At 36.4% G+C, this 16,003-nt stretch overlaps 1 pseudogene; it reads right to left on the bottom strand.

Annotated features, from left to right (window-relative positions):
• The window catches only part of LOC140514750 (heat shock factor protein 2 pseudogene), a 44,793-nt pseudogene extending 29,035 nt beyond the window's left edge, over positions 1-15,758 (bottom strand).
• Positions 15,759-16,003: the final 245 nt, after the last annotated feature.

The following is a 16,003-nucleotide window of genomic DNA, read 5'->3' as shown; positions in this document are numbered from 1 at the left end:
ATACAGCTTAATAGAGAACCACTTTGTGATTCAGGAAGACTTGGGAGCCTAGTTCTACCTCAGACACATGCTGACTGTATGATCCTGGACAAATCACTTCATCTTTTTTTATACTCTAAGCAAGGGTGTGTGGGGTGTTCAGGGAGGTCTAGCACTTCTTATGTGAGGGCTTGACAAGTGCTTTTCAGGACCGTTCATCCACTTTTGGTGTCCACCTTCATCCAACGAGATCTCACCTGTGACTCCAAGAAGCTCTAGCACGTGCAATAAAACCATCTCAGTAGAAGGGCCAAACCAGATTGAGGCTAATTGATAGGCTTCAAACCTGTTGGTAAGTCAGGGGCAAGTCTACCCTAAACATGTGAAGACTTCCTGTGGTGGAATGGGTGGATGAGAACAATTTGTTTCAATGGCTATGAAGATAGCTGAAACAGGTTATGTAGAGCTTGGTCAGACATTGAAGATGTCAAGGTCATCCACTACATCCTGGGTTTTTGCCAGTCTTCTTGATTTTTATCTTTCCACTGGACTTCAACGTCCAGTGGAACAGTGAGCCTGACAACTTTGTGCGACTCTGCCTCACTTAAATCCAATTCATGTACAAGTCAAGACATCACCCATAGTGTGATATCATTGTTCCTCTTCAAAAATGAAGGATGAAAAAGAATTTTCTAAGCAGCTCTCTAAGCCTTTAAGTTTTAGAGAAGGCACCAACTTGCATTGGCAGATGGAATTTCCTCATCTGACATCACATATTCGGTTCCTGTCCCTTTCCAAAATTAAGAATGCCCAGGAATAAGGATGGCCCCATTGATTGTTGGCCCTAATAGGAGCTTGAATTTGAAGATCATATCTGAATGGAAAGGTAAAAGTTGGTCTCTCTCTGGAGTTCCAGTCCCCCAAGTGCCTATTGGACATTTTGAACTGGATATTTTTTAGAAAATCTCAAGCTGAATATATCCAAAATGCAACTTATCTTTCCTTACAAGCCCATCTCTCTTCTGAACTCCCTTATTTCTGTTTTTCTATTTGAGGCAAAAGAATTCATCCAGTCACAGAGGCTTGCAACTTTTGAATACTCTTTCATTCTTCACTTGCCAGCTAGTTACCAAATGCACTGCTCCTCCCTCCCCAGGATCTCTTACATCTGTCCTTTTTAGCTTGGCTCATACAGCTACCACTCTAATTCAGGTCTCTACCAGGGACTATTGCAATAGCTTCCTAATTGGTTTCTCTACTCCATTTTCTCCTCTTTGCAATTCATCCTCCACTTAGATGATAAAATGATTTTCCTAAATCTCAGTCCTGATAAAGTTAAAACTCCTCTAGTCAATGAACTCCAGTGATTCCCCATTACCTTTAGGAAAAAAAATATAAACTTACATAAGCTTCTTTGTTTGGGAAAGGGGAAGGAAATAAATATTAATTAAGCACCTACTATGTGTAGATCATTGTGCTAAACACTTTACAATTCTCATTTGATCTTCCCAACAACCCTGGAAGGTAGATGCTGTTATACATAAAATACACACACATACACACACATATTATATATATCATACGTAAAATACATAATATATATACATATAGACATACACATAATATATACATACATATATACATAATGCATATATATACATACCTATACACATAGGTATGTATATACACACATACTATATATACATACATACATATATATATAGTGTATTTTGTAGCCGAGGAAACTGAGGCAGATAGAGATTGTTGAGGGACACAATTCCTCTGAGGCTGGATTTGAACTTAGGTCGTCTTCCTCACTTCAGACCTAGTGCTGATCCATCTAGCATTGAAAACTTCACAAGCTGGATAGTCAAAGCCTCAAACTACCTTTCCAATATATTCTCTCTCTCTCTCTCTCTCTCTCTCTCTCTCTCTCTCTCTCTCTGTCCCACACACACACAAATATTGCCCTTAGAATATAGAATGGTACAACCTGATTGGCCTTCTTACTTTTCCACCTCCTGTCTCTGTACCTTGCATATACTTTTTCTGATCCCTTCAGTTGCTAGTGACTTCCACTCCCAATACCCCATTGCCTTGGATATACTTTATATCTACTTATAAATGTTTCCTTGGGACAGATTGTAGACTTTTTGAGGGCAGGTTCTGTTTTACTTTTATCTCTGTATCCACAACATGAAGCAAAGTACCTGACATATAGTAAATGCTTGTTGATTGTTGGGCAGGATAGAGGAAGTCTATTCCTTTGACCTTTCAAGGGATTCTTCAAGAATCTGTTATTTCATCGATCTAGTTCTTCACTTGCACCTGGGCAGACAACAAGAAGCTGAGGCAAAAAGGGTTAAGTGACATGCACAGTGTCACACAGCTGGTAAGTGTCTGAGGTAAGATAAGTCTTCCTGGTTCCAGGCCAGCACTCTATCCACAATGGGCACCTAGCTGCCCTTTTCTCATTGGTAGAAAGGATTATTTGATTCTCCATGCCTATGTGAGGGACAATGTGGGTAAGAGCTTGAAGATAGAAAGATTCTTTTCTGATTTTCAGGTTTGAGAGAGGATACATGAAAGACATTTTAGGATCACTTTAGGCAGAGGTCCTCAGAGGGGGAGAAAGACTTTAGGAAGAATCTGACGTGTAGTGGAACCAGTGCCTGAAGCATATCCATTGCTTCCATCTTACAATACTAGAGACTTTGGGAATCTTTGCCTTGGGTGAGACAGAGACCCACCTTAAGGTGAAGATATCTCTCTCAGTGGCAGTGCACATTCACTTTTTGTTTTGTCTAGCATAGTCTCGTCTGCCTAATTTATCTAATTTCTGTTTGTTACTGGTTTGGAGAAATGGGTTTACTCAACATTTGGTGGGAAGAGAATCATGACTTAGGATACAGCTCGTGGAACACGCTCCCTATTACTTTTAGAAATTACTTTTAGATTCAAGTCATGCTCCTGATACAGTCTGTATCAGGAGAGACTGTATCAGGAGCATGACTTGAATCTAAAAGTAATTTCCTTTTGACTAACAATATTGGGGGAGAATAGATATAATATTAATATGGCAATCATTTTCTGAGGAGAGGAGAGTGGTCAGATTCATGATTCTAATTTTTACTCCTAGTAGCAAGAATCAAAGTCTCCCTTGGTGAGGCATGGGTGAGATTTCAGAGATATATCTATTCATTTTTTCCCCATAAGTCAAATTTAGATAAATTCATTTGGACATACACATAACCTATGTGGGTGTGCACATGTGCACACAAATATACAACATATACCTTACATCTACATCAGATGTTTCTCCCTAAATAATGCTCTTTTGGCAAGTGCTTAGGCTGAAGATCTGAAAGCATTTTTAATACTTTTATGTATTTCTTTTCTCAGTCCCTTGAAAATTGAATTCTGTTCTAGCTTCATGGCTGTCTGCACTGAGCTCTACTTGTTGATAGAATTCCTCAAAGGAAAAGGAGAAAAAAACACCAAGAGTGATGAAAGGTGGCTTAAACTTACACATTTTTTTCTGACCTTGGAGGGGTTTAAGGATCACCGCTAAAATTCCTTTTGAAACAGATATTAATTTCCACTCCTACTATGGCTAGAGATGATCCCTCCATTGAAGTGGAAGAGGGGAATTTACTGAAGAAAATTATGATTTCGTCGAAGAATTTGAACATGGAAGATGAATGACTAGAGAAGGTAGAGATGGAATTTGTGTTGGTTGGGTTTGGCTTGGAGACTTTCTTGAGTTAAAGGCATCCCACTAAAAGCTACATACATCATTTGTAACACCCCAGGGTAAATCTGGATTAAACCAAAGGAAGGAAATTCTACAGTTGAACATTAGGCAAAGTGCCTATTGAGGAAGGCATTGGCTGAAACATCAGTCTGTGGAATTTCCTCTATTTGAATTTGCTGTTTAAAGCCTTTGCTATAACAGAATATATTATATTATGTTACCAAGATATTGGTGAGGTGGCAAGTTTTTTTTTTTAACTCCCCCCTATCTGCGATAGGAAAAAAGAACGTGTGTACCTTTCTATTTTCTTTGATGAAATCCTTTAGCCAACATAGCTCAGAGCAGACCACTCCCAGCAGATACAGCAAAACTTTATCCTCCAGGAACTTACAGTATAATAGAAAGCATAACATAAACGTAAATATAAAAATAGCTGAAATGGCTGAAATGCACAGACTGTGACATTTGACGGTGGCCTCCAATGACAAACCAAAATATGATGGTAATAATAATTGCCATGTGTGTAGCATTCAATCATTTAAGAAGGATTTTCTTGAACATTTTCTTTTTTGGTACCCTGTGAGGTGAGTAGCACAAAATTTATTGTCCCTTTATTATAACAGAGGAAACCAAATCTTAGCAATGTTGGATGACCTGCTCAAGATTACATAACTTGTAAGTGGAAAAGTCATGCAGGATCCAAACCCAGGTCTTTTGACTCTTAAGCCTAATGACCTTTCTATTATCCTTCTGAAGACAGCTGTGGAAACACATTTCTTTCATTACGAAAACATCTTAACTGCTAGAAATGGCCTCTAGATATGTTCAACCCAAGCATGACTATATTCAATGGTAATGTAAATTTTCTTCCTATTGGTCTGACTGTTCCTTCTCTGACTCCTCAACTTGGTCATTGTCTATGTCATCCAAATCAAGAGTTCCCCTCAAACGTCCTTAGCTCTCTTTTTTCTCTCTGTACTTTCTTACTTTGTGACTTCATCAAATCCTATGTGATTAATTAGCATTTTCATGCAGATGGCTTCAAGATCTATATAACCAAATTTATTACAAATAGCTTCCCAACAGAACTGCTGGCTTTTAGTTTTCCCTTCTATAATCCAACCTCTACTGAGTTACTAAAGCAATCTTCACTGATACACATATCTGACCTTATTTCTCCCCGCTTGCGAACCTTCAGTGACTCCATTGCCTCTAGAATAAAATGCTAATGCCTCAGTTTGATACTTAATGCCTTTCACAATCTAGCTCCCTTCTTCATTCCTACACTCTCTGTTGCAAACTGCCTTACTTGTTTTCCAACCTTGGCATTGCATCTTGCACATCTCTACATTTCTAGAAGATATACAGTTCATACTTGGAATGCACTTTCTTCTCAATGGCATCTCTTAGAATTTCTGGCTTGTTTCAGACTTAGACTGAATCACTTATGAGAGGACTTCTCTTATTGCCCTCATTGTTAATGCTTTTCCCCTCCTCAAATAATCACGCGCGCACACACACACACACACACACACACACACACACACACACACACATCTCTGTGTTTTATATTCCCCAGTAGAATGTAACTTCTTTGAGGGGAGGCACTTTTTTCATGTCTTACTAAACTTCGTGATACTATTCCTCTCTCTCTCTTTTGCTCTCTCACTTTTCCTCTTCTCTCTTCCTCTTCCATCTTCCTTTCCCCTCTCCCTTTCCTCTCCTTTCCTTGTTTCCCCTCCTTTCTTCCTCCCTCCCTTTCTTCCTCTTCTTTTCTCCTCCGTATCTGTATCTCCAACTATATCTCTTTCTCCGTAAGCTACCTATCTGGAAATAGAGGAGAAAGAAGAAGGGAAAGGATGAGAGCAAGAAGAAGAGGAGGGAGGAAAGAGGTATGTATATATAAAACATATATATGTAGATATAGATATGTCTGTATGGCTAGTGAATATTGAGACAGTCTTGCAATTGAGAACACCTGAGTTCAAGTCCTGACTTTGATCAACTGGCTAGGTAAACCTAAGTAAGCCATTTAACCTCTAAGTGTCCCAAGGAACTCTTTGTTTTTTCACTTAATAGCACTTTATTATTTTCCAATTACATGTAAAGATAGTTTTTAACATTCGTTTTTATGAGATTTTGAGTTCCACATTTCCCCCCTCCCTCCTTTTCTTCTCTCCTCCCCAAGACAGAAAGCAATCTGATACAGGTTATACATGTACAATCATGTTAAACATATTTCCACATTAGTCATGTTGTGAAAGAAGAATCCAAATAAAAGTGAAAAACTTCAAGAAAGCAAAAACAAACAAAAAGTGAAAATAGTCTACTTCGATCTGCATTCAGACTCCAAATTATTTCTCTGGATATGGATAGTATTTTCCATCATGAGTCTTTTAGAATTGTCTTAGATCAGGCCTGCACAACATACGGTACATAGGTCACTTTCAGCCCACCAAAGGATTTTGGGCAGCCCATGAAAAGTGTAGAGGATGTAAAAACAAAGATATAACCAGTGCTTTGTCTGTGCCCTCCTTAATCCGCCTTCCATTAGTCACTATTGTGCCCATCATGTAACTTAGCACGTGGTTTGCCACTGTTCTCTCTCTCCTGTTTCTCACATTACCCATGGCAACCAACTATCATCAGTCTGTCCCCAGTCTGAGAGGAGTGAGAGTCAGGTATATTTACTGTGCTTTTGGTCATTACTAGTGTTGAGTGAGGACGAAGTGAGAACAGCTATGTACCAATGCAGCTGATGCCCACTATGTGATAAGCAGCAACAATGCCAGGGCTTCTTCCTCTCTCTTGCTGTGCCGCCATCCTCCAAGCCACATGAGTGTCTTTCACTTTCTCCAAGGTCAGGCGCTCAGTTCAGTATTTCTTTGGACATAAGTAGTTGCTCCAGAAATATTTTGGTTCTAACATTAAAGTTTTTTGGGGTGACTTTGTAATTTAGATGATAAAAAGAAATGGAAAATAGAATCAGTACATAGAGTGTTTAATCTAGAGTGAACAAATAGATACTTTTTTACTTACAACTAGAAACAAAATACTGTGCCTTGTTTACTGAGACATAATCGCTATTCCAAAGGAGTGCGATCATCATCACCATTTTGGATCAAGACATCCTGATTTAAGCAAATTGGAGGCCAATGAAAAACAAATTAAAGCATTCAAATTATTGAATTATTGAAATAACAGTTTTTCAAGAAAGTGAACTCAGAAAAGGAGGTGGAAACCGAAGTTAGTTTTCAGATTTCTAAAAAATTGCTGCTGCTGGAAAGTCTTTTACTGAAAACTTCATATAGAAGTGTTTTATGATCGCAGTTTCTGGACCATGTCTTGATTAAAAAAAATGTTTTTGAAAATGTAATTTTGTTCTGTAAGACCATGCAACAAGGAGTAGCTGATATGTCTAATAATCTTCATGATCAATTACATCAGAAGGTAGATGAATTCAGCTACTGTTCTTTAGCAATGGTTGAAAGTATTGATTTGATACTGCTTGACTTCTAATTTTCATTCAAAGTGTAGATGACAACTTTGAAGTAACTGAGGAATTGACTGGTTTGTACTCGAAGTAAGATTAAACTATTGGAAAGGCAATCACAAATGAAGTAACAAGTGTGTAACTGAAAAGTTAGGCATCATGTTTGAAAATTTAGTGGCCATTTGTACCCATGGTGCTCCATATATGTATAGGCAAAACCTTCATGCAATAACTCTTGCTGAAGAGTTTGCTGGCAAAAAAAAAAATAACTAAGTTTCATTATGTTGTACACTAGCTAGTGTTATGCAGCAAAGTTTTAAAATTTGACCATGTAATGTCAGTGGTACTGCTGATTGTAAACTATATTCATCTAAGGGGACTAAGACATGTCATTTTGAGCATTTCTTGAAGAGGTTGATACCACCTGCAATGATGTATTCTTAACACACAAAAGTTCATTGGTTGAGACATGTTTTGCATCTGCTTTATTTGCAATGTTTTGTTCCTTTCAAGGAAGAAATTGTTCAATTGTTAGAGAATGACTTGAATAATTTCCTGGAGCTACATAATGAAATTTGGAATAACGACCTGTATTTTTATGCGACATCACAGGTCACCTAAATGAATTGAATTTACATCTTCAAGGGAAAAGTCAACTTATTTTTCAAATTATTGTTGAAGTAAAGACTTTCAAAATGAAACTGAGGCTATTTAAAAGTTAATGCTCTAAAGAAGAAATGTGCCACTTTACTACATGTATGAAATATATTCCATTATGTAAGCATAATAAATTAGGAGAAAAATATTCAAACAACGTTGAACTTTTGATCAGATTAGCAGTGTTTGACAGGAGTTTGACAGAAGACTGATACTAACTAATGAAGAAGATATTAAATTTAAGTGAATTGAAGATCCTTTTTCTGTGGATCCACAGGAAATTCCTACTCATTTATAGCTAAGGGTTATTGAACTTCAGTGTTCAACAGTTTATCAAAATAAATATAGAGAAACCATCCTTTAAGACTTCGATAAGAGTTTGGACAAGAGAGAGTTTAAAAATCTGTGAGATAATACTTTATAGGTTTTCAGTATATTTTGGAGTAACTACATATTTGAACAAATCTTCTCCATTATAAACTTGAATAAAAACCAGCAATAATCAGCTCTAACTAATGAATACTTGGAAGATATTTGGAAAACATCAATTTCAAACATGATTCTGGATTACAATAAATTGATTGCTGACAAAAAGTGTAATATATCCCATTAACTAAATGTAAACCATAAGAAAACCTAAAAAAAATATTAAAAGGCACCATTTAGCAAAGTAATTTTTTCACATTAATATGATTTCATGATGAACAAAAATTTTAAGTAATTAGTGTATTTAATTGATATTAATTGAAATTTCCCTTTTTAAGATATGATTTACTTGAAAAAATGGTTTAATCACTAATTATACAATTATACTTTTACTTGGAAAGTAAGTCACTAATAATCCATCTGTAGTCCAAAGAAGTTTAACCTATTTTAGTTTTGCCCCCTACCTACTTCCAAGTTGTTCAGTTCTGTCTAGGATCATTCCATTGCTGTGAAGAGCTAAATTTATCACCACTGATCATCACACAATGTTGCTGTTACTGTGTACTGCATTCTTCTGGTTTTGCTTACTTCACTCAGCACCAGCTCATGTAAATTTTTCCAGGCTTTTCTGAAATATGCCTGTTCATCATTTGATATTGCATTAATAGTATTCCATTATATTCATATACCACAGCTAGATCAACCACTCCCAAACTGATAGGCATTCCCAGAAATTCCAACTTTTGGTCACCACAAAAAGAGCTGCTATACATGTACATGTGTGTCCTTTCCCCTTTTTTAATGACCTCTTTGGGATATAGACCTAGTAGTGGTATTAGTGGATCAAAGGGTAGTTTTATAGCCCATTTGGCATAGTTCCAAATTGTTCTCCATAATGGTTGGACCAGCTCACAACTCCACAAACAATGCATTAGTGTTCCAATTTTCCCACATCTTTTCCAACATTTATCATTTTCCTTTTCTGTCATATTAGCCAAACTGATAGGTGTGAAGTTGTACCTTAGAGTTGTTTTTTATTTGCATATTTCTAATCAACAGTGATTTAGAGCACTTCTTCACGTATCTAGAGATAGCTTTGATTTCTTCATTTGAGAAGTGCTTATTCATATCCTTTGACCATTTATCAATTGGACAATGACCTGTATTCTTATGAATTTGTCTCAGTTCTCTATATGTTTGAGAAATGAAGCCTTTATCAGAGATACTTACTATAAACTACAGATTGTTTCCCATCTTTCTGCTTTCCTTCTAATCCTGGTTGCATTGGTTTTGTATGTACAAAAGCTGTTTATTTTAATATAATCAAAATGATCTATTTTTCATTTCATAATCTTCTCTATTTCTTGTTTTGTCATGAATTCTTCCATTTCCCATAGATCTGGTAGGTAGACTATTCCTTGTTTTTCTAATTTGCTTATGGTATCACCCTTTATGTCTAGATCATCCACTTTATTTTGGTATATGCTATAAGATATTGATCTATTCCTGGTTTGTATCCTATTGTATTCCTTATCTCCCAGCAGTTTTTTTTTGATCAGATAGTGAGTTCTTTTTCCAAAGGCTGAGGTGTTTGAGTTTATCAAACACTAGACCACTATAGTTATTGACTACTGTGTCTTGTACACCTAATCTATTCCATTGATCCACCACTATATTTCTTGGCCAGTTCCTAATAGTTTTGATGATTATTGCTTTATAATAGAGGTTAGATCTTCTATTATTAGACCACCTTCGTTTTTATTTATTTTTCATTAATTCCATTGATAATCTTGACCTTTTGTTCTTCCCGACAAATTTTGTCATTATTTTTTCTAGCTCTATCAAATGATGATTGGTATGGCACTGAATAAGTAAATTAGCTTACGCAGAACTTTTATTATTATACTGACTCAGTCTACCCATGAGCAAATGACATTTCTTCAATTGTTATTTCACAACTATGCTGAAGTTGTTAATTATTAATTTTAAAATTTATTTATTTTAAGTTTTCAATAATCACTTCCACAAAATTTTTGAGTTCCAAATTTTCTTCCCATCTCTCCCCTCCCCCACTCCAAAACACCGAGCATTCTAATTACCCCTACCACCAATCTGCCCTCTTTTCCAACATCCCTCCCTTCCTTTATCCCCATCTTCTCTTTTGTCCTGTAGGGCAAGATAAATTTCTGTACCCCATTACTGTATTTCTCATTTCTCAGTTGTATCCAAGAACAATACTCAACAGTTGTTCCTAAAACTTTGAGTTCCAACTTCTCTTCCTTCCTCCCTCCCTCCCCATCCCCAAAAGGAAGGCAAGCAATTCAATATAGGCTATATATGTATAGTTTTGCAAATGACTTCCATGATAGTCACGTTATGTAAGACTAACTATATTTCCCTCCCTCCTATTCTGCCCCCCATTTCTTCTATTCTCTCTTTTGACCTTGTCCCTCCCCAAAAGTATTGACTTCTAATTGCTCCCTCTTCTTATTGCCTTCCCTTCTATCATCCTCCCCCACCCTGTTTATCCCCTTCTCCCCCACTTTCCTATATTGTAAGACAGGTTTTCACATCAAAATGAGTGTGCACTTTATTCCTTCCTTGAGTCAAATGTGATGAAAGTAAGCTTCACGTTTTCCCTCTCACCTCCCCCCTTTTTTCCTCCATTGAAAAGTCTGTTTCTTGCCTCTTTGATGAGAGATAATTTGCCACATTCCATTTCTCCCTTTCTCCTCTCAATATATTCTTCTCTCACCCCTTAATTTTTTTTTTGATATGATCCTTTCCTATTCAACTCACCCTATGCTCTCTCTCTCTCTCTCTCTCTCTGTGCGTGCGTGCGTGTGTGCGTGTGTGTGTGTGTAATTCCACCAATTACCCAGATGCTGAAAAAAGTTTCAAGAGTTACAAATTTTATTATCTTTCCATGTAGGAATGTAAACAGTTCAACTTTAGTAAGTCCCTTATGATTTTTCTTTCCTGTTTACCTTTTCATGCTTCTCTTGATTCTTGTGTTTGAAAGTCAAATTTTCTATTCAGTTCTGGTCTTTTCATCAAGAATGCTTAAAAGTCCTCTATTTCATTGAATGGCCATTTTTCCCTTGAAATATTATACTCAGTTTTTCTGGGTAGGTGATTCTTGGTTTTAATCCAAGTTCCTTTGACTTCTGTAATATCATATTCCAAGCCCTTCAATCCCTTAATGTAGAAGCTGCCAGATCCTGTGTTATCCTGATTGTATTTCCACAATACTCAAATTGTTTCTTTCTGGCTGCTTGCAATATTTTCTCCTTGACCTGGGAACTCTGAAATTTGGCTATAACATTCCTAAGAGTTTCTCTTTTTAGAACTCTTTCAGGAGGTGATTGCTGGATTCTTTCAATATTTATTTTGCCCTCTCGTTCTATCATATCAGGACAGATTTCCTTGATAATTTCATGAAGGAACATGTCTAGGCTCTTTTGTGGTCATGGCTCTCATGTAGTCCCATCATTTTAAAATTGTCTCTCCTGGATCTATTTTCCAGGTCAGTTGTTTTTCCAATGAGATAATTCATATTGTATTCCGTTGTTTCATTCTTTTGTGATTTCGTGGTTTCTCATAAAGTCGTTAGTTTCCATCTGTTCCATTCTAATTTTTAAAGAACTATTTTCTTCAGTGAGCTTTTGAACCTCTTTTTCCATTTAGCTAATTCTGCTTTTTAAAACATTCTTTTCCTCATTGACTTTTTGAACCTCTTTTGCCAATTGAGTTAGCCTATTTTTAAAGGTATTATTTTCTTCAGCATTTTTTGGGGTCTCATTTAGGAAGCTGCTGAATTGCTTTTCATGATTTTCTTGCATCTCTCTCATTTCTCTTCCCAATTTTTCCTTCACCTCTCTTACTTGATTTTCTAAATCTTTTTTGAGCTCTTGTATGGCCTAAGACCACTGAATATTTATTTTGGATGTTTGGGATACAGAAGCCTTAACTTTTATGTCTTTCCCTGATGGTAGGCATTGTTCTTCCTCATCTGAAAGGATGGGAGAAGATATCTGTTCACCAAGAAAGTAACCTTCTATAGTCTTATTTTTTCCCCCATTTTTGGGGCATTTTCCACACCAGTTGCTTGACTTTTGGGTCCTTTGTCAAGAGTAGGGTATACTCTGGGGATCTGTAAGATCTCAGTTCCTTCAAGATGGCACAATCAAGCGTGTACACTGGTCTGGGAGCAACAAGAAACTTTTGTGCCCGGAATTTTCAGGTAGTAGTTTCCTCTCCATAATCACCTGGCCTCCAGTTCCACCAAGCCAGCACTAGAGGCTGACAGTCAGATAAACTGCTCACTTCTCCCAGGGGCTTTAGGCAGGAGCAGGGCTGCCATTCAGTGTGAGATAAAGATCAGCTGCTCAGATCCCCCAGGGACTTTACGATCTAACAACGGATGTGGGCTGCTGTAGGAACTGCTGCTGCCCAGTGTGGCCTCTGAGGCTGCTTCCTGAAGCCAGAGCTACGGGAAGACACTACTCCCTTCTTGGCCAGCTGAAAAAAACCCTCTCACTGACCTTTGGCACCTGCGGGTTGAGGGATCTGCAAAGTGCTGCTACTGCCCCTGGGGATTCTGCCCCCAAGACCTGCTCACATCCTCCTCCTGGCGCCCTGCCATGTGACCAAGGATGGGCTGGGCTCTGTTCCACGTCTGGTGTGACAGACCTTTCCCTTTCCCTTTTCAGGTCACCCTGGGCTGGAAATCTCCTCCACTTCATTGTTCTGTGGCTTCTGCTGCTCTAGAATTTGTTGAGAGTCTTTATTTACAGGTGTTTTATGGGCTATGGGGGAAGAGCAAGTGTATGTGCATCTTTCTACTCTGCCATTTTAGTTGTTAATTATTTCAAGTAGTTTTTTACTTGACTCTCTAGGGTTCTCTAAGTATATCATTATATTATCTGCAAAAAGTGATAGTTTTGTTTCCTCATTGCCTATTCTAATTTCTTTGATTTCTTTTTCTTCTCTTAATGCTACAGCTAACATTTCTAGTACTAAATTTCTAATACTAAATCTTGGCTTCACCCCTGATGTTATTGTGAAGGTTTCTACCTTATCCCTATTATAGATAATGTTTGCTGATGGTTTTCGATAGATACCATTTATCATTTTAAGGAAAATTCCCTTTATTCCTAAGCCCCCTACTGTTTTTAATAGGAACAGGGGTTGTATTTTGTCAAAAGTTTTTTCAGCATCTTATTGAAATAATAATATTATTTCTGTTGGTTTTGTTATTGATACTGTCAAGTATGTTGACAGTTTTTCTAATATTTAGCTAGTCTTGCATTCCTGGTATAAATCCCAAATGGTCATAGTGTATAATCCTTGTGATATATTGCTACCATCACTTTGCTAGTATTTCTTTAATATTTTTACACCAATATTCATTAGGGAAATTGGTGTTTAAATTTCATTCTGTTTTTGCTTGTCCTGGTTTAGGTATTAGCACCATATCTGTGTCATAAAAGGAATTTTGTAGAATTCCTTCATCAACTGTGTTTGTCCAAATGTTTTGCATAGTATTGGAATTAATTGTTCTTTAAATGTTTGGGAAAATTCATTTGTGAACTCACCTGGTCCTGGATATTTTTTCTTGGGAAATTCATTAATGATTTGTTCAATTTCTTTTTCAAAGATGGTGTTAATTTAGGGATTCTATTTCCTGATCTGTTAATCTATGTACTTTATAATTTTCTAAATATCTATTTTGCTCAGATTGTCAGATTTATGGGCATGTAATAGGTAAAATATTTCCTAATGATTGCTTTGATTTCTTCTTCATTGGCAATGATTTCACCCTTTTGATTTTGATATTGGCTAGTTGGTGGTCTTCTTTCCTTTTTGGAATTTAATTAAACAATGATGTATTAATCTTGTTGATTTTTTCATAAAGCCAGTTCCTAGATTTATTTATTAGCTCAATAGTTTTTTTTTTTTAAATTTTCAAGGTTATTAGTCTTACCTTTGATTCTCAGGATTTCTAATGTGTTGCTCAGTTGGGGATTTTTAATTTATTCTTTTTCTAGTTCTTTTTTTAATTGTCTGTCCAATTTATTGATTTTTTTTCTATTTTGTTGATGTAAGAATTTAGAGAAATAAATTTTCCCTCAAATACTGTTTTGGCTGAATCCCATAAATTTTGATATATTGTCTCATTGTTGTCATTCTATTTAATGATACTATTGATTAAACATGATTATTATATGATTTATTCTCTGACTTTCTTATTCTTTATGATTAGATTATTTAGTTTCCAATTAATTTTTAATCTATCCACTTCCCTTTTTGGAATGTAATTTTTGTTGCATTATGATCTGAAAAGAATGCATTTAACATTTCTGCCTTTCTACACTTGATTATTTTTCTGGTGGGGAGCTCCTGGTGGGGAAGATGGAGTAGATGGTTTTTAATATTCTTTCCAGTTGTAGGACAACATTAGTTTATTATAAAAAATTTTGGGAAAATTTTAATTTTTAAAATTAAATTAATTAATTAATTTTTTGTTTTCAACAGACACTTCCACAAGATTTTGAGTTCCAAACTTTTCCCCCTTGTCTCCCCTCCACCCACCCCAAGACAGTGTACATTCCAATTACCCCTTCCTGCAATCTGCCTTCCTATCTATCACACCCCTACCTTCTCTTATCCTCATCCCCTCTATTTTCTTATATGGCAAGATAGATTTCTATACCCCATTGTCTGTATATCTTATTTCCCAGTTCCCTGTAAAAACAATTTTTAGCATTGATTTTTAAAGCTTTGAGTTCCAACTACTCTCCCTTCCTCCCTCCCCACCCATCCCCACCGAGAAGGTAAGCAAATCAAGGTTCTACATTTGATTTTGAGGCTTCCTGAGTCCAGGATTTATTTTGCAGCACTACTTTATGGTTGTTTGGAGGTGAATATGAAAGAGTTAGAGTAATTTACTGCTTGTTCCACCATCCTGCTTCCCAGAAGTTTGTAGGTGATATTTTGAACACAAGTATGATACTTTGAACTTATCACAACTAAATTTAGTTTTACTGTCCATTACTATCAGTCATGTTTGACCCTTTATAATCCCATGTGGAGTTTTCTTGGCAAAGGTACTGGAAAGGTTTGCCTTTTTTTTTTTTTATCCAGCTCATTTTATAGATGAGGAATGTAGGCCAATAGGTTTAAGTGTCTTGCCCAAGGTCACATAGCTAGTGAATGTCTGGGATCAGATTTGAAGTCATGAAAATGAGACTCCCTGACTTCAGACCTGGCACTCTATCTACTGCATCACTTACCTGCCCTTAACTTTGCTAGATCCAATGTGTTATTTACTCCTTCTAGTTCAGGGTCATCTGCAAATTTGATGAGTATAACATCTATACCTTCATTCAAATCATTGATAAAATCATTTATGACCCCTTGGTCACTGTTCTGAATACCTTCCACCATGTTGACATGGAATGATTGATAAACATTCTTTGAGTCTAAACATTTAACCAGTTTCACATCTATCTAATTGTGTTATCATCTAGTTTATATTTTTCCATCTTTCTACAGAAGCAATATTAGATATTTTTATTAAATGTTTTATTAAAACCTGCACAAACTGTTTCTCATTATCCTTATCATCTGCTGGTTAGGGAACTATCAGAAAAGGAAATTAGGTTGATCTAGAATGACCAAGTTCTTGATGA

Source organism: Notamacropus eugenii, chromosome 7 (assembly GCF_028372415.1).
Source record: "Notamacropus eugenii isolate mMacEug1 chromosome 7, mMacEug1.pri_v2, whole genome shotgun sequence".
Taxonomy (NCBI): Eukaryota; Metazoa; Chordata; class Mammalia; order Diprotodontia; family Macropodidae; genus Notamacropus; species Notamacropus eugenii.
The sequence above is the reverse complement of the archived record's forward strand: the minus strand, read 5'-3'. Positions and strand labels throughout refer to the sequence as shown.